Here is a 21,479-nt window from a genome sequence, read left to right as displayed (position 1 = left end):
CGAGAAGGAAGGCTACTGACACATCCTGGGCGGAACCATTTCTAACTGGAGCATTGTTTGGATCTTTTGCAGGTGGAAAGGAGAGGCACAATGAAAAGGAAAGCAAGAGGCAACAATCAGCCGTGAGTTTTGGCCTAGGGTTAAAGGACAGCAAACTGGAGGAATGGCCAGGAGGAGAACTGCTCTTTCAGAGTCAGGCTGGGATTGCTTCAAGCCTGTGCATCCACAGCAAGGCTCTCTCCAGCACTTGCCTATCTTACCTTCACCTCTTTCTTCCTTTAGGCACATCAATGTTGGCAGCGACTTTCAGGCTGAGCTGCCAGAGCTGCAGAGCAGAGCACCAAGTGAGGATGAAGAGCCTGCAACCCTGGTCTGGAAGCCCTGGGGAGAAGACGTCTCTGACATGGAAAAGCCTGACAGAGGTAGCTTCTCTTCAAGCTTTTCTTCCACCCCTGACATACTTGGATCTTTCCAAGTCTCCTTTTGCATAGAAAGGCAGCTTTTTGCAGGCTCCGCTTCTCTCCCTGTCTCACCCATCTTCCCATCTAGAAGTGTTAGAGGCAAGGAGAACGCTCTGCTTCTGCAGCAGAGCAGCAAAAAGAGCAAGCATCTTGCTCTCCAAATTGGTCAGGCCCATTTGCCACTGCAAGAGAGGAGATTGGCCTCCACTTCTTCTACAAGAAGCTGCTCTGAAGGGAGAGCCAGCACTGCGGGGGCCCTTGCTTCAGCTGGCCCTGTCTTTGCTCTCCTTTTCATGCTCTCCAAGCTGCTGCCTTTAGCTCCTGGCCTTTCCTTCCGCCTTGCATGGCAACCTTTGCTCTTGCTGGCCTCAAGGCTGACTTGGGCTGGCTTTTTCTTGTGCTTGCAGTAAGACAACTGCTGGACATGGCCAGCTCCCGTGGCATTGCCGGCCCAGCAGCTGACCTGGAGCGCGCCCTGCACTGCCTGCACCAGGCACGCGGCAGCCTTCCGGTAAGAAGCCGCTCTGTGGGCGCACAGAAGAGGGCACAGGGAATGCACAAGGCCCGGCCACTGGCACAGCCTTTCCTGCCTGCTCCTTGATGAAGGCTCTTCACAGGGAGCAGAGCACCTGCTGCCTGCTGTGTCTCCTCCAGCTGCGGCAGGGCTGAGCCCAAACGGCTCCAGCAGGGAGAATCTCCCTCCTGCAGGCGGCGGCGCAAGCTCCTGCAGCCTGCTGCCTTGGAAATCGCCTGCAGCTCTGGCTGCTCTAAGACATTTGGAGAGGAAATTCCCAGAAGCCTCACTCAGCTGAGGCCATTCTGGCTGCAGGAGCCGCTAAATCATTCGCCTGGGGAGCAAAATGCCACTCTTGGGCACCAGCATCAAAGGGCTGGGCAGCAAAAACTAGGCACTGGGATCAAATCCCAGGCTTTCACCCACATGGCATACAGTTGCTTGAATGTCTGAAGAGGCAAAGTAGCTGAAAGGCAGCATCTGTGCTTTTCGGCTCATTTTGGATGTGGTGGGGCGCCTAAAGCCTTTTCCCCTTGGATCTTGCAGGAGGCTCTGGAGATGTTGCTCTCAGGAGGGCCTGCAACAGCTCAAGGCCATCCCTTGGCTGATTATCATTACGCAGGTAAGCAAAGCAGAGCTTCTTCCTTCACTGACAGACGCTGCCGTCCCCTTCAGTGTTGTGGCAAGTGTTTCTGCTTCAACAAATTGTGCTTAACACCAGCACAAGGACTTCTCTTCTCGGGGGCAGGGGAAAGCACCAGCATCTAGTCCTTCAGCTTTACTTCTTTTCCAATCCTTTTCCCGGCGGAATGCCTGCTCTTGTCTTCATCACCTTCTGAGGGAGCAGACGTGTACTCACACGGCAATGATGGCCTGCAACCATTTTCTTGCGGCGGCCCGTGGGATCTACTTCATGTGGATCGAGGGATCCATTTACCTGCTGCTTTTTATTGCCAGGCTCCGACAGATGGACACCTGAGGAGAAGGACTCCTTCCAAAAGGCTTTCCACACCTACGGCAAGGATTTTCATCTCATCCAGAAGCAGGTAAAGCCGCAGGACATTCTTTACCTGAGTAGATCATCAGGAGGAAAGCTTGCTTCTATCTGGTAACAAACACTGGCCTTCGGTCTCTCTCTTCTCAAGTACCAAAACTGCTCAAGTAGGAACAAAACGGGACATCAAAGGCCTGTGTGAAAAGAATGATCCTGTCTCTCCAGCCCTTTTCTCCAAGCTCCTTTGCAATATGATGATTTATTCTCTCAGACTTGTCGCACACGTCTGCTGCTGCTTCCACAAGACATTGTGCCGGCATAACTGCAGTGAACCCGGCAAAGAAGACCTGTGCTAGATGGATTCCTTGTTGATCTGTGCATTACGTGTGCTACCACCTAGCATGATACACGCTTTACTACATTGCACGATGCCTCTCTTTCTCCATCTTGATTTCATTTTACACCCTACTCCATTTACTTCATGATTTTACTTCCTACTTTGCTCCATCTTCTTCTTTTTCCCCAATGCACCCTACAAAGTAATTTTAGATTCCTTCTTTTTCTCTTCACAACAGATCCAGACTAAGACCGTGGCACAGTGTGTGGAGTACTACTACACCTGGAAAAAGGAGCATAGAGTTGCTAGCACTCTTGCTCAGGTGAGGGGCAAGAAAATCCAGGCATGCCAGGAGGGTGGAGAAACTGGGAGAAGGGGAGAAAACCTGCTGGCCAGCCATGCCAGACGCCGCTTTGCCAGGATCACATCGTCCCATGTGCTGGGAAAGGCACAGCAGATGCTGCCCAGGCCTTCCTTCTGCTGCTGCTGCCCTGAAATACGCCATTCTGGAGCCTAACTCTGAGCCAAAAAAGCCGCACCACCACCCAAATGGCCTTGCACTCTCTACAGATGGCTTTCTCAAGGGCTGCCACCTTTGCTGACTCCAATCACACCCTTCATTCCCCACTTAACTCCTCCTGACATCAGCAATCCCTGTCTTCAGGGAGATGTTGCAGATTTTCAGGGAGTTTTTCTAGCATCCCAGCATACTCCCCAAGATGCAGCTGCCAGTGCTGTGGCTCCCCTCAGACTTTCCTTACCAGCAAAGAGCAATTTGGTTGGCAAGAGTGAGAGAGAGAGAGAGAAAGAGAAAGAGAGAGAGAGATTATTCTGGGTTGTAGAAAACGTCTAACCATGTGTCTTCCCTAATTTGACTGAATTTCCATCCCATTCCCTAGACATTTCTGCAGGAAAACCCAAGGGAAATAAATGTTAGGCAGAGAGAGAGAAATAAGAAATGTAGAATTCTAGACAGCCACACATTTATCCCACCCCTTTGGCCTGTAGGAAAGAGGAGCATTTCCCTCCAAGCTCTGCCTTGGCAGCCCGCCGCAGCCCACTGGCAAAGGCAGCCCTTTCCTCAGCTCTTGAGGCTTTGCAAGGATTTGCTTAGGACAATCGATTTTTGTGCTGGACGCAGGCATTTCCAGCTTTCTGACGGGAAGGAAACATTGAAAGAGGATTCTTTGATTTCCAGGCTGTGGGCGAAGGCAAGAGGAGCAAAAGCCCCCCCAGAAAGGAGGATGGGCAGACAGGCAAGAGAAGCCGCAAGAGGGCTGGCAGCGCCCAGTGTCCCTGCTGCCAACCGCGCCAGCCGCCCCGTCCGGCGGGAGGCCCCTTTCCCTGCGGCCAGTGCAAACGGTGCGCAACTTCCTGCTCTTTCTGCTCCAACCTGCGCCTTGCCACTCAAACAGGCTGACCCTTTGCAAAGGCGCCGCAGGGCAAGCTCAGGCCACTTGCACCATCGCCCCTCGCAGCCCTGCTCAAGCTTACAACCCACCTCAAACCCAAACAGCTCACTTCAAACCCAGCCTTCACAATGAAACCTTACCCTGCCCCAACAACACACACTGCATACAAGGAGCAACAGATCCATCCAAGCTTGCTTTGATGCTGCTGATCAAATTCCAAATAGGATGCAGCAAAAGGAGGAAGACATTTCAAGGCATTGAAACAAGAAAGATCGGACTCATGCTCTGATCAATTCACAACCTGCCACTGCCCAAAAAGACAGAAATTCATACTAAAAGGCAGATCTTGCCACTTGCTTTAATGGTGTGTACTAAATGGAACAATGGATGGTTTGTTTCCTATCTTCCAGGGTGTTTGAAACCATGCAGGAAAGGAACAAACACAGGAGAAGACATCGCCCTCGCAAAGAAGCAGAGCCTCTCGCCAAGAAGAAAAGACCAAATTAGACAAGCCTGCAGCTTGTCCAGCCAGGCCTAGCAAGGCTTAGGCGTCAATAGGACTAGATAGGAATAGGACTGGTTTTTAAGCTTTTAGACTTGCTGAAATTCTATTTAGTTAGTTTACATGATAGGAATCTCCTCAATTTCTTAGTTAAGGTCCATGAGTATTATTCAAGATTCATTAGTAGGATTAGATTGATCAGTCAGTGGAAGAGGCTTAGTGTTGGCTATGCTCTGTCTTTTGTCATTTTGCCTTTGTTGAGACACAATCTGTCTTTATCATTAAACCATGTTTGTTCCACTTTGTCTTTTGGTCTGTATGAAATCACTGCGGCAATCAAAGACGGCACTTGCCCTGAGAGGAGAATCTGGGCACGCACCACCTCCCCAAGGCCCGGCCCCTTGCTCAGCTGGCAGGACTGGCAAAGGTGTGTCTCCTTTCCTGCCAGGGAAAGAACGCTGGCGCTTCATCCTTTGATTCCTACAAATCTCAGCTGCCAGTGGAAAGGGAGGCTTTGTTTAATTCAATGAATTGGATCAAAATGAGTGCTCTGCTCTCACCATCATTTCTGCCCTAAAAGCAACAGCTTTAGTCCTTTTTGTAGCCCAGCAACATAACTTTGTTTCATTTTGGGGCACTGAAGCACCTGACCACCTTGGAAGACCTTTCTAGAACCCCTCCAATTCTGTCCAATTCATATCCCATGCACCACAAAGGCATCAGTAGTTCAGTTTCAGTTTCTCTTGAAAGGACCCCTCTCCCGCTCTGGGCCTCCACCAATCTCCTTAGCTAAAGCACAGCGGCTGGGATCATTATCCTCTCTCTGGCTTCCCCCAGCTTAGGTATTTGCACGAAAGAAGAAGCAAACTCCCTCTTTCGTCTAGCCCAGCAAATGGCACTGCCCTGCAAGGCTTTGGTGGCAGGGGCTGTGCAGGGTGGAGAGGGGGCCAGGGAGGGGGCAATTGCCAGGCTGCTTCTGGGAAGCGCAGGGAAGCTTGCCCTTGTCTGATGGAGCCAGTGCAGCTGGGCTTTGGAGCCTACAAAGTATCTGCCTTGCAGTGGCACTTGTTACAGCTGCCCCCTCACTTTGCTGCCCTGTGGGCAACATGCAGCCTGGCAAGGAAGCAAGATTGGGACTGAAGCAAGATTTGCTTTGCCTTAACTAAAGGCCGGGAAGCAGCAAAACTGGCTGGGTTTTATCCTATCTGCCATCTAAGTATTAAAAGAAATGCCAAGGCCATCAGTGTGGAAAGATAATTCCATCAGCGTTCCTTTGTTAGAGGAATCCCTGAGTCTTTTGAGACAAACAGCTAGTTTCTCCAAGGGAGCTAGAAGAGGGATATACAAAGTCTGCATTCATGTTTGCTACAGAAATGCCACCGTGCTGTCCCTGTCTGTGTGTCCCCATCAGTTCCCCTGAGAAACATGCTGTTTCTCTAAGTTTCAAGGAAGGAGTGATGAGGTGAGTGACCAGCTCAGAGGCCAAAGGAGGGAAAACATCAAGCCACATTATTGGGCACCAAAAGGAGATTTGAGAAAGGGGGCAGCATGAATGCCTCCACTTGGAGAGGAAGCTTTGGAGTTGCCTCTCGGCCGAACAACTTGCAAATTCTAGCTCCTCTCAGAGCTGGAGGAGAGCCAGCGGGAGGAGTCCTGCTGGTTCTCCAGGGCAGGAGATGAGGTTCTGGGCCCTTGGACACAGACAGCCTCCTGGGCACGTTCAGCTGGAGACACCTTGTAGAGAAGCACCGAGAAGAGCCAGGGCTGTCCCTGCACTGCTTGTGCCCGTCTCCTCAGACCACTCAGGAGAAAAACCCAATGGCAAGGCTCTCAGAGCAAGCTTGCAGCAGCAGAAGTAAAAGGGACAGAGGTGGCCCATGCCTCTTTCTGTCCCATGGCTCCCCTGGGGTTCTACATGGAATGTTGGGCTGTGCCCATAGCAACTGTCGTTGTCTCCTGCTCCTGCGGCCCTTGGTGGAACGCTGCTGGAGCAGCGCTGGAGCAGCAGCTGCACGATCAGCTCCTGGGCTGTCCCTGACCAGCCACCTCCTGCACTCAGCGCCACACCCGGCCTCTGCACCCACATCCTCGTCTCCTCGCCTGCCTCCAGGCATCCCCACAGCACTTGGGGATCGTCAAGGGTAAGAAAATCCCCACTTGCCCTCAAAGCACTAACACAAGGGCACCAGGCTCCAGCTGCCTCTCCCACCAACCACCACACACAGGCTGCGTGCTCACTTTCCCCACGCCACCTTCCACGTCAAAGCGGGCTGCAGCTTCTGAAGGAATCGTGTTGCCTCCCAGGCAAACACAGACCTTTCCATAGAGGATGTAGAGAGCTGTCCCAGTGCAGTTGCAGATCCTCCTCCACGCATCACCTGCTTCAAAGTTCCTGGCACCCATTGCAGTCCTAAACCTAGCTTGTGGTGACCCCAAAACAAATTGGTCATGCCTGAGGAGTTCAGGGCTTCAGTGTCAACAAATCCCCTTACGCCCTGACTCAGCTCACACCTGCTCCAAAGCTGCAAAACCAGAATGATGGCACTTCTCCTCTGGGATCCCTCTCATTCAGGCCATGCAAGCATTTCACTGGCCTTGTCCTCAAACACAGGTGTTCAACTTCAAAAATCATCTGCTATCAGCAATCCTTATGTGCTCACATAGTTACATCTCTGATAGATACATTCTATTTTCATATCCTGTAGATACTTCTTTCAATGCATGTAGGGCTGCTTCTACCTGATGCTCAGGGGCAGCTGTGAAATGCCATCTTCTCAAGAACACAATCACAGTACCAGAGAATTTTCTGGCTTGCAAGGGATTCTCAAAGATCACTGAGCCCAACTCCAGGGCCTGCCTGGGGCAGCCTCAACAATCACATGCCCAAGAGCGCTGTCCAAACACTTTTGGAGCTCAGTCAGCCTTGCTGCTGGCACCCCTTCCCTGGAGAGCCTGTTCCAGTGGCCAAGCACCCTCTGCGTGAAGAGCCTTTTCCTTCTATCCACCCGAAGCCTGCACTGCCACATCTTGCAGCCCATTCTCTTGGCTCCTCCCAGTGGCCCCAGGACTGAAGAGAGTAGTGCATGGCCTTCTGCTTCCCCTCCTCAGGAAGCTGCTGACTGCTAGAGGCTCCTGCCTAGGCAATTCCACCTCAAAAGCATGGCAATGACAGCAAAAAGAAAGGAGCTGGCACAGAGGAGCTCAGGCTTTGCAACGATGAGGTCGAGAAGGAAGGCTACTGACACATCCTGGGCGGAACCATTTCTAACTGGAGCATTGGATCTTTTGCAGGTGGAAAGGAGAGGCACAATGAAAAGGAAAGCAAGAGGCAACAATCAGCCGTGAGTTTTGGCCTAGGGTTAAAGGACAGCAAACTGGAGGAATGGCCAGGAGGAGAACTGCTCTTTCAGAGTCAGGCTGGGATTGCTTCAAGCCTGTGCATCCACAGCAAGGCTCTCTCCAGCACTTGCCTATCTTACCTTCACCTCTTTCTTCCTTTAGGCACATCAATGTTGGCAGCGACTTTCAGGCTGAGCTGCCAGAGCTGCAGAGCAGAGCACCAAGTGAGGATGAAGAGCCTGCAACCCTGGTCTGGAAGCCCTGGGGAGAAGACGTCTCTGACATGGAAAAGCCTGACAGAGGTAGCTTCTCTTCAAGCTTTTCTTCCACCCCTGACATACTTGGATCTTTCCAAGTCTCCTTTTGCATAGAAAGGCAGCTTTTTGCAGGCTCCGCTTCTCTCCCTGTCTCACCCATCTTCCCATCTAGAAGTGTTAGAGGCAAGGAGAACGCTCTGCTTCTGCAGCAGAGCAGCAAAAAGAGCAAGCATCTTGCTCTCCAAATTGGTCAGGCCCATTTGCCACTGCAAGAGAGGAGATTGGCCTCCACTTCTTCTACAAGAAGCTGCTCTGAAGGGAGAGCCAGCACTGCGGGGGCCCTTGCTTCAGCTGGCCCTGTCTTTGCTCTCCTTTTCATGCTCTCCAAGCTGCTGCCTTTAGCTCCTGGCCTTTCCTTCCGCCTTGCATGGCAACCTTTGCTCTTGCTGGCCTCAAGGCTGACTTGGGCTGGCTTTTTCTTGTGCTTGCAGTAAGACAACTGCTGGACATGGCCAGCTCCCGTGGCATTGCCGGCCCAGCAGCTGACCTGGAGCGCGCCCTGCACTGCCTGCACCAGGCACGCGGCAGCCTTCCGGTAAGAAGCCGCTCTGTGGGCGCACAGAAGAGGGCACAGGGAATGCACAAGGCCCGGCCACTGGCACAGCCTTTCCTGCCTGCTCCTTGATGAAGGCTCTTCACAGGGAGCAGAGCACCTGCTGCCTGCTGTGTCTCCTCCAGCTGCGGCAGGGCTGAGCCCAAACGGCTCCAGCAGGGAGAATCTCCCTCCTGCAGGCGGCGGCGCAAGCTCCTGCAGCCTGCTGCCTTGGAAATCGCCTGCAGCTCTGGCTGCTCTAAGACATTTGGAGAGGAAATTCCCAGAAGCCTCACTCAGCTGAGGCCATTCTGGCTGCAGCAGCCGCAAAATCATTCGCTTGGGGAGCAAAATGCCACTCTTGGGCACCAGCATCAAAGGGCTGGGCAGCAAAAACTAGGCACTGGGATCAAATCCCAGGCTTTCACCCACATGGCATACAGTTGCTTGAATGTCTGAAGAGGCAAAGTAGCTGAAAGGCAGCATCTGTGCTTTTCGGCTCATTTTGGATGTGGTGGGGCGCCTAAAGCCTTTTCCCCTTGGATCTTGCAGGAGGCTCTGGAGATGTTGCTCTCAGGAGGGCCTGCAACAGCTCAAGGCCATCCCTTGGCTGATTATCATTACGCAGGTAAGCAAAGCAGAGCTTCTTCCTTCACTGACAGATGCTGCCGTCCCCTTCAGTGTTGTGGCAAGTGTTTCTGCTTCAACAAATTGTGCTTAACACCAGCACAAGGGCTTCTCTTCTCGGGGGCAGGGGAAAGCACCAGCATCTAGTCCTTCAGCTTTACTTCTTTTCCAATCCTTTTCCCGGCGGAATGCCTGCTCTTGTCTTCATCACCTTCTGAGGGAGCAGACGTGTACTCACACGGGAATGATGGCCTGCAACCATTTTCTTGCGGCGGCCAGTGGGATCTACTTCATGTGGATCGAGGGATCCATTTACCTGCTGCTTTTTATTGCCAGGCTCCGACAGATGGACACCTGAGGAGAAGGACTCCTTCCAAAAGGCTTTCCACACCTACGGCAAGGATTTTCATCTCATCCAGAAGCAGGTAAAGCCGCAGGACATTCTTTACCTGAGTAGATCATCAGGAGGAAAGCTTGCTTCTATCTGGTAACAAACACTGGGCTTCGGTCTCTCTCTTCTCAAGTACCAAAACTGCTCAAGTAGGAACAAAACGGGACATCAAAGGCATGTGTGAAAAGGATGATCCTGTCTCTCCAGCCCTTTTCTCCAAGCTCCTTTGCAATATGATGATTTATTCTCTCAGACTTGTCGCACACGTCTGCTGCTGCTTCCACAAGACATTGTGCTGGCATAACTGCAGTGAACCCGGCAAAGAAGACCTGTGCTAGATGGATTTCTTGTTGATCTGTGCATTACGTGTGCTACCACCTAGCATGATACACGCTTTACTACATTGCACGATGCCTCTCTTTCTCCATCTTGATTTCATTTTACACCCTACTCCATTTACTTCATGATTTTACTTCCTACTTTACTCCATCTTCTTCTTTTTCCCCAATGCACCCTACAAAGGAATTTTAGATTCCTTCTTTTTCTCTTCACAACAGATCCAGACTAAGACCGTGGCACAGTGTGTGGAGTACTACTACACCTGGAAAAAGGAGCATAGAGTTGCTAGCACTCTTGCTCAGGTGAGGGGCAAGAAAATCCAGGCATGCCAGGAGGGTGGAGAAACTGGGAGAAGGGGAGAAAACCTGCTGGCCAGCCATGCCAGACGCCGCTTTGCCAGGATCACATCGTCCCATGTGCTGGGAAAGGCACAGCAGATGCTGCCCAGGCCTTCCTTCTGCTGCTGCTGCCCTGAAATACGCCATTCTGGAGCCTAACTCTGAGCCAAAAAAGCCGCACCACCACCCAAATGGCCTTGGACTCTCTACAGATGGCTTTCTCAAGGGCTGCCACCTTTGCTGACTCCAATCACACCCTTCATTCCCCACTTCACTCCTCCTGACATCAGCAATCCCTGTCTTCAGGGAGATGTTGCAGATTTTCAGGCAGTTTTTCTAGCATCCCAGCATACTCCCCAAGATGCAGCTGCCAGTGCTGTGGCTCCCCTCAGACTTTCCTTACCAGCAAAGAGCAATTTGGTTGGCAAGAGTGAGAGAGAGAGAGAGAAAGAGAAAGAGAGAGAGAGATTATTCTGGGTTGTAGAAAACGTCTAACCATGTGTCTTCCCTAATTTGACTGAATTTCCATCCCATTCCCTAGACATTTCTGCAGGAAAACCCAAGGGAAATAAATGTTAGGCAGAGAGGTAGAAATAAGAAATGTAGAATTCTAGACAGCCACACATTTATCCCACCCCTTTGGCCTGTAGGAAAGAGGAGCATTTCCCTCCAAGCTCTGCCTTGGCAGCCTGCCGCAGCCCACTGGCAAAGGCAGCCCTTTCCTCAGCTCTTGAGGCTTTGCAAGGATTTGCTTAGGCCAATCGATTTTTGTGCTGGACGCAGGCATTTCCAGCTTTCTGACGGGAAGGAAACATTGAAAGAGGATTCTTTGATTTCCAGGCTGTGGGCGAAGGCAAGAGGAGCAAAAGCCCCCCCAGAAAGGAGGATGGGCAGACAGGGAAGAGAAGCCGCAAGAGGGCTGGCAGCGCCCAGTGTCCCTGCTGCCAACCGCGCCAGCCGCCCCGTCCGGCGGGAGGCCCCTTTCCCTGCGGCCAGTGCAAACGGTGCGCAACTTCCTGCTCTTTCTGCTCCAACCTGCGCCTTGCCACTCAAACAGGCTGGCCCTTTGCAAAGGCGCCGCAGGGCAAGCTCAGGCCACTTGCACCGTCACCCCTCGCAGCCCTGCTCAAGCTTACAACCCACCTCAAACCCAAACAGCTCACTTCAAACCCAGCCTTCACAATGAAACCTTACCCTGCCCCAACAACACACACTGCATACAAGGAGCAACAGATCCATCCAAGCTTGCCTTGATGCTGCTGATCAAATTCCAAATAGGATGCAGCAAAAGGAGGAAGACATTTCAAGGCATTGAAACAAGAAAGATCGGACTCATGCTCTGATCAATTCACAACCTGCCACTGCCCAAAAAGACAGAAATTCATACTAAAAGGCAGATCTTGCCACTTGCTTTAATGGTGTGTACTAAATGGAACAATGGATGGTTTGTTTCCTATCTTCCAGGGTGTTTGAAACCATGCAGGAAAGGAACAAACACAGGAGAAGACATCGCCCTCGCAAAGAAGCAGAGCCTCTCGCCAAGAAGAAAAGACCAAATTAGACAAGCCTGCAGCTTGTCCAGCCAGGCCTAGCAAGGCTTAGGCGTCAATAGGACTAGATAGGAATAGGACTGGTTTTTAAGCTTTTAGACTTGCTGAAATTCTATTTAGTTAGTTTACATGATAGGAATCTCCTCAATTTCTTAGTTAAGGTACATGAGTATTATTCAAGATTCATTAGTAGCATTAGATTGATCAGTCAATGGAAGAGGCTTAGTGTTGGCTATGCTCTGTCTTTTGTCATTTTGCCTTTGTTGAGACACAATCTGTCTTTATCATTAAACCATGTTTGTTCCACTTTGTCTTTTGGTCTGTATGAAATCACTGCGGCAATCAAAGACGGCACTTGCCCTGAGAGGAGAATCTGGGCACGCACCACCTCCCCAAGGCCCGGCCCCTTGCTCAGCTGGCAGGACTGGCAAAGGTGTGTCTCCTTTCCTGCCAGGGAAAGAACGCTGGCGCTTCATCCTTTGATTCCTACAAATCTCAGCTGCCAGTGGAAAGGGAGGCTTTGTTTAATTCAATGAATTGGATCAAAATGAGTGCTCTGCTCTCACCATCATTTCTGCCCTAAAAGCAACAGCTTTAGTCCTTTTTGTAGCCCAGCAACATAACTTTGTTTCATTTTGGGGCACTGAAGCACCTGACCACCTTGGAAGACCTTTCTAGAACCCCTCCAATTCTGTCCAATTCATATCCCATGCACCACAAAGGCATCAGTAGTTCAGTTTCAGTTTCTCTTGAAAGGACCCCTCTCCCGCTCTGGGCCTCCACCAATCTCCTTAGCTAAAGCACAGCGGCTGGGATCATTATCCTCTCTCTGGCTTCCCCCAGCTTAGGTATTTGCACGAAAGAAGAAGCAAACTCCCTCTTTCGTCTAGCCCAGCAAATGGCACTGCCCTGCAAGGCTTTGGTGGCAGGGGCTGTGCAGGGTGGAGAGGGGGCCAGGGAGGGGGCAATTGCCAGGCTGCTTCTGGGAAGCGCAGGGAAGCTTGCCCTTGTCTGATGGAGCCAGTGCAGCTGGGCTTTGGAGCCTACAAAGTATCTGCCTTGCAGTGGCACTTGTTACAGCTGCCCCCTCACTTTGCTGCCCTGTGGGCAACATGCAGCCTGGCAAGGAAGCAAGATTGGGACTGAAGCAAGATTTGCTTTGCCTTAACTAAAGGCCGGGAAGCAGCAAAACTGGCTGGGTTTTATCCTATCTGCCATCTAAGTATTAAAAGAAATGCCAAGGCCATCAGTGTGGAAAGATAATTCCATCAGCGTTCCTTTGTTAGAGGAATCCCTGAGTCTTTTGAGACAAACAGCTAGTTTCTCCAAGGGAGCTGGAAGAGGGATATACAAAGTCTGCATTCATGTTTGCTACAGAAATGCCACCGTGCTGTCCCTGTCTGTGTGTCCCCATCAGTTCCCCTGAGAAACATGCTGTTTCTCTAAGTTTCAAGGAAGGAGTGATGAGGTGAGTGACCAGCTCAGAGGCCAAAGGAGGGAAAACATCAAGCCACATTATTGGGCACCAAAAGGAGATTTGAGAAAGGGGGCAGCATGAATGCCTCCACTTGGAGAGGAAGCTTTGGAGTTGCCTCTCGGCCGAACAACTTGCAAATTCTAGCTCCTCTCAGAGCTGGAGGAGAGCCAGCGGGAGGAGTCCTGCTGGTTCTCCAGGGCAGGAGATGAGGTTCTGGGCCCTTGGACACAGACAGACTCCTGGGCACGTTCAGCTGGAGACACCTTGCAGAGAAGCACCGAGAAGAGCCAGGGCTGTCCCTGCACTGCTTGTGCCCGTCTCCTCAGACCACTCAGGAGAAAAACCCAATGGCAAGGCTCTCAGAGCAAGCTTGCAGCAGCAGAAGTAAAAGGGACAGAGGTGGCCCATGCCTCTTTCTGTCCCATGGCTCCCCTGGGGTTCTACATGGAATGTTGGGCTGTGCCCATAGCAACTGTCGTTGTCTCCTGCTCCTGCGGCCCTTGGTGGAACGCTGCTGGAGCAGCGCTGGAGCAGCAGCTGCACGATCAGCTCCTGGGCTGTCCCTGACCAGCCACCTCCTGCACTCAGCGCCACACCCGGCCTCTGCACCCACATCCTCGTCTCCTCGCCTGCCTCCAGGCATCCCCACAGCACTTGGGGATCGTCAAGGGTAAGAAAATCCCCACTTGCCCTCAAAGCACTAACACAAGGGCACCAGGCTCCAGCTGCCTCTCCCACCAACCACCACACACAGGCTGCGTGCTCACTTTCCCCACGCCACCTTCCACGTCAAAGCGGGCTGCAGCTTCTGAAGGAATCGTGTTGCCTCCCAGGCAAACACAGACCTTTCCATAGAGGATGTAGAGAGCTGTCCCAGTGCAGTTGCAGATCCTCCTCCACGCATCACCTGCTTCAAAGTTCCTGGCACCCATTGCAGTCCTAAACCTAGCTTGTGGTGACCCCAAAACAAATTGGTCATGCCTGAGGAGTTCAGGGCTTCAGTGTCAACAAATCCCCTTACGCCCTGACTCAGCTCACACCTGCTCCAAAGCTGCAAAACCAGAATGATGGCACTTCTCCTCTGGGATCCCTCTCATTCAGGCCATGCAAGCATTTCACTGGCCTTGTCCTCAAACACAGGTGTTCAACTTCAAAAATCATCTGCTATCAGCAATCCTTATGTGCTCACATAGTTACATCTCTGATAGATACATTCTATTTTCATATCCTGTAGATACTTCTTTCAATGCATGTAGGGCTGCTTCTACCTGATGCTCAGGGGCAGCTGTGAAATGCCATCTTCTCAAGAACACAATCACAGTACCAGAGAATTTTCTGGCTTGCAAGGGATTCTCAAAGATCACTGAGCCCAACTCCAGGGCCTGCCTGGGGCAGCCTCAACAATCACATGCCCAAGAGCGCTGTCCAAACACTTTTGGAGCTCAGTCAGCCTTGCTGCTGGCACCCCTTCCCTGGAGAGCCTGTTCCAGTGGCCAAGCACCCTCTGCGTGAAGAGCCTTTTCCTTCTATCCACCCGAAGCCTGCACTGCCACATCTTGCAGCCCATTCTCTTGGCTCCTCCCAGTGGCCCCAGGACTGAAGAGAGTAGTGCATGGCCTTCTGCTTCCCCTCCTCAGGAAGCTGCTGACTGCTAGAGGCTCCTGCCTAGGCAATTCCACCTCAAAAGCATGGCAATGACAGCAAAAAGAAAGGAGCTGGCACAGAGGAGCTCAGGCTTTGCAACGATGAGGTCGAGAAGGAAGGCTACTGACACATCCTGGGCGGAACCATTTCTAACTGGAGCATTGGATCTTTTGCAGGTGGAAAGGAGAGGCACAATGAAAAGGAAAGCAAGAGGCAACAATCAGCCGTGAGTTTTGGCCTAGGGTTAAAGGACAGCAAACTGGAGGAATGGCCAGGAGGAGAACTGCTCTTTCAGAGTCAGGCTGGGATTGCTTCAAGCCTGTGCATCCACAGCAAGGCTCTCTCCAGCACTTGCCTATCTTACCTTCACCTCTTTCTTCCTTTAGGCACATCAATGTTGGCAGCGACTTTCAGGCTGAGCTGCCAGAGCTGCAGAGCAGAGCACCAAGTGAGGATGAAGAGCCTGCAACCCTGGTCTGGAAGCCCTGGGGAGAAGACGTCTCTGACATGGAAAAGCCTGACAGAGGTAGCTTCTCTTCAAGCTTTTCTTCCACCCCTGACATACTTGGATCTTTCCAAGTCTCCTTTTGCATAGAAAGGCAGCTTTTTGCAGGCTCCGCTTCTCTCCCTGTCTCACCCATCTTCCCATCTAGAAGTGTTAGAGGCAAGGAGAACGCTCTGCTTCTGCAGCAGAGCAGCAAAAAGAGCAAGCATCTTGCTCTCCAAATTGGTCAGGCCCATTTGCCACTGCAAGAGAGGAGATTGGCCTCCACTTCTTCTACAAGAAGCTGCTCTGAAGGGAGAGCCAGCACTGCGGGGGCCCTTGCTTCAGCTGGCCCTGTCTTTGCTCTCCTTTTCATGCTCTCCAAGCTGCTGCCTTTAGCTCCTGGCCTTTCCTTCCGCCTTGCATGGCAACCTTTGCTCTTGCTGGCCTCAAGGCTGACTTGGGCTGGCTTTTTCTTGTGCTTGCAGTAAGACAACTGCTGGACATGGCCAGCTCCCGTGGCATTGCCGGCCCAGCAGCTGACCTGGAGCGCGCCCTGCACTGCCTGCACCAGGCACGCGGCAGCCTTCCGGTAAGAAGCCGCTCTCTGGGCGCACAGAAGAGGGCACAGGGAATGCACAAGGCCCGGCCACTGGCACAGCCTTTCCTGCCTGCTCCTTGATGAAGGCTCTTCACAGGGAGCAGAGCACCTGCTGCCTGCTGTGTCTCCTCCAGCTGCGGCAGGGCTGAGCCCAAACGGCTCCAGCAGGGAGAATCTCCCTCCTGCAGGCGGCGGCGCAAGCTCCTGCAGCCTGCTGCCTTGGAAATCGCCTGCAGCTCTGGCTGCTCTAAGACATTTGGAGAGGAAATTCCCAGAAGCCTCACTCAGCTGAGGCCATTCTGGCTGCAGCAGCCGCAAAATCATTCGCTTGGGGAGCAAAATGCCACTCTTGGGCACCAGCATCAAAGGGCTGGGCAGCAAAAACTAGGCACTGGGATCAAATCCCAGGCTTTCACCCACATGGCATACAGTTGCTTGAATGTCTGAAGAGGCAAAGTAGCTGAAAGGCAGCATCTGTGCTTTTCGGCTCATTTTGGATGTGGTGGGGCGCCTAAAGCCTTTTCCCCTTGGATCTTGCAGGAGGCTCTGGAGATGTTGCTCTCAGGAGGGCCTGCAACAGCTCAAGGCCATCCCTTGGCTGATTATCATTACGCAGGTAAGCAAAGCAGAGCTTCTTCCTTCACTGACAGATGCTGCCGTCCCCTTCAGTGTTGTGGCAAGTGTTTCTGCTTCAACAAATTGTGCTTAACACCAGCACAAGGGCTTCTCTTCTCGGGGGCAGGGGAAAGCACCAGCATCTAGTCCTTCAGCTTTACTTCTTTTCCAATCCTTTTCCCGGCGGAATGCCTGCTCTTGTCTTCATCACCTTCTGAGGGAGCAGACGTGTACTCACACGGGAATGATGGCCTGCAACCATTTTCTTGCGGCGGCCAGTGGGATCTACTTCATGTGGATCGAGGGATCCATTTACCTGCTGCTTTTTATTGCCAGGCTCCGACAGATGGACACCTGAGGAGAAGGACTCCTTCCAAAAGGCTTTCCACACCTACGGCAAGGATTTTCATCTCATCCAGAAGCAGGTAAAGCCGCAGGACATTCTTTACCTGAGTAGATCATCAGGAGGAAAGCTTGCTTCTATCTGGTAACAAACACTGGGCTTCGGTCTCTCTCTTCTCAAGTACCAAAACTGCTCAAGTAGGAACAAAACGGGACATCAAAGGCATGTGTGAAAAGGATGATCCTGTCTCTCCAGCCCTTTTCTCCAAGCTCCTTTGCAATATGATGATTTATTCTCTCAGACTTGTCGCACACGTCTGCTGCTGCTTCCACAAGACATTGTGCTGGCATAACTGCAGTGAACCCGGCAAAGAAGACCTGTGCTAGATGGATTTCTTGTTGATCTGTGCATTACGTGTGCTACCACCTAGCATGATACACGCTTTACTACATTGCACGATGCCTCTCTTTCTCCATCTTGATTTCATTTTACACCCTACTCCATTTACTTCATGATTTTACTTCCTACTTTACTCCATCTTCTTCTTTTTCCCCAATGCACCCTACAAAGGAATTTTAGATTCCTTCTTTTTCTCTTCACAACAGATCCAGACTAAGACCGTGGCACAGTGTGTGGAGTACTACTACACCTGGAAAAAGGAGCATAGAGTTGCTAGCACTCTTGCTCAGGTGAGGGGCAAGAAAATCCAGGCATGCCAGGAGGGTGGAGAAACTGGGAGAAGGGGAGAAAACCTGCTGGCCAGCCATGCCAGACGCCGCTTTGCCAGGATCACATCGTCCCATGTGCTGGGAAAGGCACAGCAGATGCTGCCCAGGCCTTCCTTCTGCTGCTGCTGCCCTGAAATACGCCATTCTGGAGCCTAACTCTGAGCCAAAAAAGCCGCACCACCACCCAAATGGCCTTGGACTCTCTACAGATGGCTTTCTCAAGGGCTGCCACCTTTGCTGACTCCAATCACACCCTTCATTCCCCACTTCACTCCTCCTGACATCAGCAATCCCTGTCTTCAGGGAGATGTTGCAGATTTTCAGGCAGTTTTTCTAGCATCCCAGCATACTCCCCAAGATGCAGCTGCCAGTGCTGTGGCTCCCCTCAGACTTTCCTTACCAGCAAAGAGCAATTTGGTTGGCAAGAGTGAGAGAGAGAGAGAGAAAGAGAAAGAGAGAGAGAGATTATTCTGGGTTGTAGAAAACGTCTAACCATGTGTCTTCCCTAATTTGACTGAATTTCCATCCCATTCCCTAGACATTTCTGCAGGAAAACCCAAGGGAAATAAATGTTAGGCAGAGAGGTAGAAATAAGAAATGTAGAATTCTAGACAGCCACACATTTATCCCACCCCTTTGGCCTGTAGGAAAGAGGAGCATTTCCCTCCAAGCTCTGCCTTGGCAGCCCGCCGCAGCCCACTGGCAAAGGCAGCCCTTTCCTCAGCTCTTGAGGCTTTGCAAGGATTTGCTTAGGCCAATCGATTTTTGTGCTGGACGCAGGCATTTCCAGCTTTCTGACGGGAAGGAAACATTGAAAGAGGATTCTTTGATTTCCAGGCTGTGGGCGAAGGCAAGAGGAGCAAAAGCCCCCCCAGAAAGGAGGATGGGCAGACAGGCAAGAGAAGCCGCAAGAGGGCTGGCAGCGCCCAGTGTCCCTGCTGCCAACCGCGCCAGCCGCCCCGTCCGGCGGGAGGCCCCTTTCCCTGCGGCCAGTGCAAACGGTGCGCAACTTCCTGCTCTTTCTGCTCCAACCTGCGCCTTGCCACTCAAACAGGCTGGCCCTTTGCAAAGGCGCCGCAGGGCAAGCTCAGGCCACTTGCACCGTCACCCCTCGCAGCCCTGCTCAAGCTTACAACCCACCTCAAACCCAAACAGCTCACTTCAAACCCAGCCTTCACAATGAAACCTTACCCTGCCCCAACAACACACACTGCATACAAGGAGCAACAGATCCATCCAAGCTTGCCTTGATGCTGCTGATCAAATTCCAAATAGGATGCAGCAAAAGGAGGAAGACATTTCAAGGCATTGAAACAAGAAAGATCGGACTCATGCTCTGATCAATTCACAACCTGCCACTGCCCAAAAAGACAGAAATTCATACTAAAAGGCAGATCTTGCCACTTGCTTTAATGGTGTGTACTAAATGGAACAATGGATGGTTTGTTTCCTATCTTCCAGGGTGTTTGAAACCATGCAGGAAAGGAACAAACACAGGAGAAGACATCGCCCTCGCAAAGAAGCAGAGCCTCTCGCCAAGAAGAAAAGACCAAATTAGACAAGCCTGCAGCTTGTCCAGCCAGGCCTAGCAAGGCTTAGGCGTCAATAGGACTAGATAGGAATAGGACTGGTTTTTAAGCTTTTAGACTTGCTGAAATTCTATTTAGTTAGTTTACATGATAGGAATCTCCTCAATTTCTTAGTTAAGGTACATGAGTATTATTCAAGATTCATTAGTAGCATTAGATTGATCAGTCAATGGAAGAGGCTTAGTGTTGGCTATGCTCTGTCTTTTGTCATTTTGCCTTTGTTGAGACACAATCTGTCTTTATCATTAAACCATGTTTGTTCCACTTTGTCTTTTGGTCTGTATGAAATCACTGCGGCAATCAAAGACGGCACTTGCCCTGAGAGGAGAATCTGGGCACGCACCACCTCCCCAAGGCCCGGCCCCTTGCTCAGCTGGCAGGACTGGCAAAGGTGTGTCTCCTTTCCTGCCAGGGAAAGAACGCTGGCGCTTCATCCTTTGATTCCTACAAATCTCAGCTGCCAGTGGAAAGGGAGGCTTTGTTTAATTCAATGAATTGGATCAAAATGAGTGCTCTGCTCTCACCATCATTTCTGCCCTAAAAGCAACAGCTTTAGTCCTTTTTGTAGCCCAGCAACATAACTTTGTTTCATTTTGGGGCACTGAAGCACCTGACCACCTTGGAAGACCTTTCTAGAACCCCTCCAATTCTGTCCAATTCATATCCCATGCACCACAAAGGCATCAGTAGTTCAGTTTCAGTTTCTCTTGAAAGGACCCCTCTCCCGCTCTGGGCCTCCACCAATCTCCTTAGCTAAAGCACAGCTGCTGGGATCATTATCCTCTCTCTGGCTTCCCCCAGCTTAGGTATTTGCACGAAAGAAGAAGCAAACTCCCTCTTTCGTCTAGCCCAGCAAATGGCACTGCCCAGCAAGGCTTTGGTGGCAGGGGCTGTGCAGGGTGGAGAGGGGGCCAGGGAGGGGGCAATTGCCAGGCTGCTTCTGGGAAGCGCAGGGAAGCTTGCCCTTGTCTGATGGAGCCAGTGCAGCTGGGCTTTGGAGCCTACAAAGTATCTGCCTTGCAGTGGCACTTGTTACAGCTGCCCCCTCACTTTGCTGCCCTGTGGGCAACATGCAGCCTGGCAAGGAAGCAAGATTGGGACTGAAGCAAGATTTGCTTTGCCTTAACTAAAGGCCGGGAAGCAGCAAAACTGGCTGGGTTTTATCCTATCTGCCATCTAAGTATTAAAAGAAATGCCAAGGCCATCAGTGTGGAAAGATAATTCCATCAGCGTTCCTTTGTTAGAGGAATCCCTGAGTCTTTTGAGACAAACAGCTAGTTTCTCCAAGGGAGCTGGAAGAGGGATATACAAAGTCTGCATTCATGTTTGCTACAGAAATGCCACCGTGCTGTCCCTGTCTGTGTGTCCCCATCAGTTCCCCTGAGAAACATGCTGTTTCTCTAAGTTTCAAGGAAGGAGTGATGAGGTGAGTGACCAGCTCAGAGGCCAAAGGAGGGAAAACATCAAGCCACATTATTGGGCACCAAAAGGAGATTTGAGAAAGGGGGCAGCATGAATGCCTCCACTTGGAGAGGAAGCTTTGGAGTTGCCTCTCGGCCGAACAACTTGCAAATTCTAGCTCCTCTCAGAGCTGGAGGAGAGCCAGCGGGAGGAGTCCTGCTGGTTCTCCAGGGCAGGAGATGAGGTTCTGGGCCCTTGGACACAGACAGCCTCCTGGGCACGTTCAGCTGGAGACACCTTGCAGAGAAGCACCGAGAAGAGCCAGGGCTGTCCCTGCACTGCTTTTGCCCGTCTCCTCAGACCACTCAGGAGAAAAACCCAATGGCAAGGCTCTCAGAGCAAGCTTGCAGCAGCAGAAGTAAAAGGGACAGAGGTGGCCCATGCCTCTTTCTGTCCCATGGCTCCCCTGGGGTTCTACATGGAATGTTGGGCTGTGCCCATAGCAACTGTCGTTGTCTCCTGCTCCTGCGGCCCTTGGTGGAACGCTGCTGGAGCAGCGCTGGAGCAGCAGCTGCACGATCAGCTCCTGGGCTGTCCCTGACCAGCCACCTCCTGCACTCAGCGCCACACCCGGCCTCTGCACCCACATCCTCGTCTCCTCGGCTGCCTCCAGGCATCCCCACAGCACTTGGGGATCGTCAAGGGTAAGAAAATCCCCACTTGCCCTCAAAGCACTAACACAAGGGCACCAGGCTCCAGCTGCCTCTCCCACCAACCACCACACACAGGCTGCGTGCTCACTTTCCCCACGCCACCTTCCACGTCAAAGCGGGCTGCAGCTTCGAAGGAATCGTGTTGCCTCCCAGGCAAACACAGACCTTTCCATAGAGGATGTAGAGAGCTGTCCCAGTGCAGTTGCAGATCCTCCTCCACGCATCACCTGC

Source organism: Melospiza georgiana, chromosome Z (genome assembly GCF_028018845.1).
Source record: "Melospiza georgiana isolate bMelGeo1 chromosome Z, bMelGeo1.pri, whole genome shotgun sequence".
Classification (NCBI taxonomy): Eukaryota; Metazoa; Chordata; class Aves; order Passeriformes; family Passerellidae; genus Melospiza; species Melospiza georgiana.
This window is presented reverse-complemented; position numbering follows the sequence as displayed.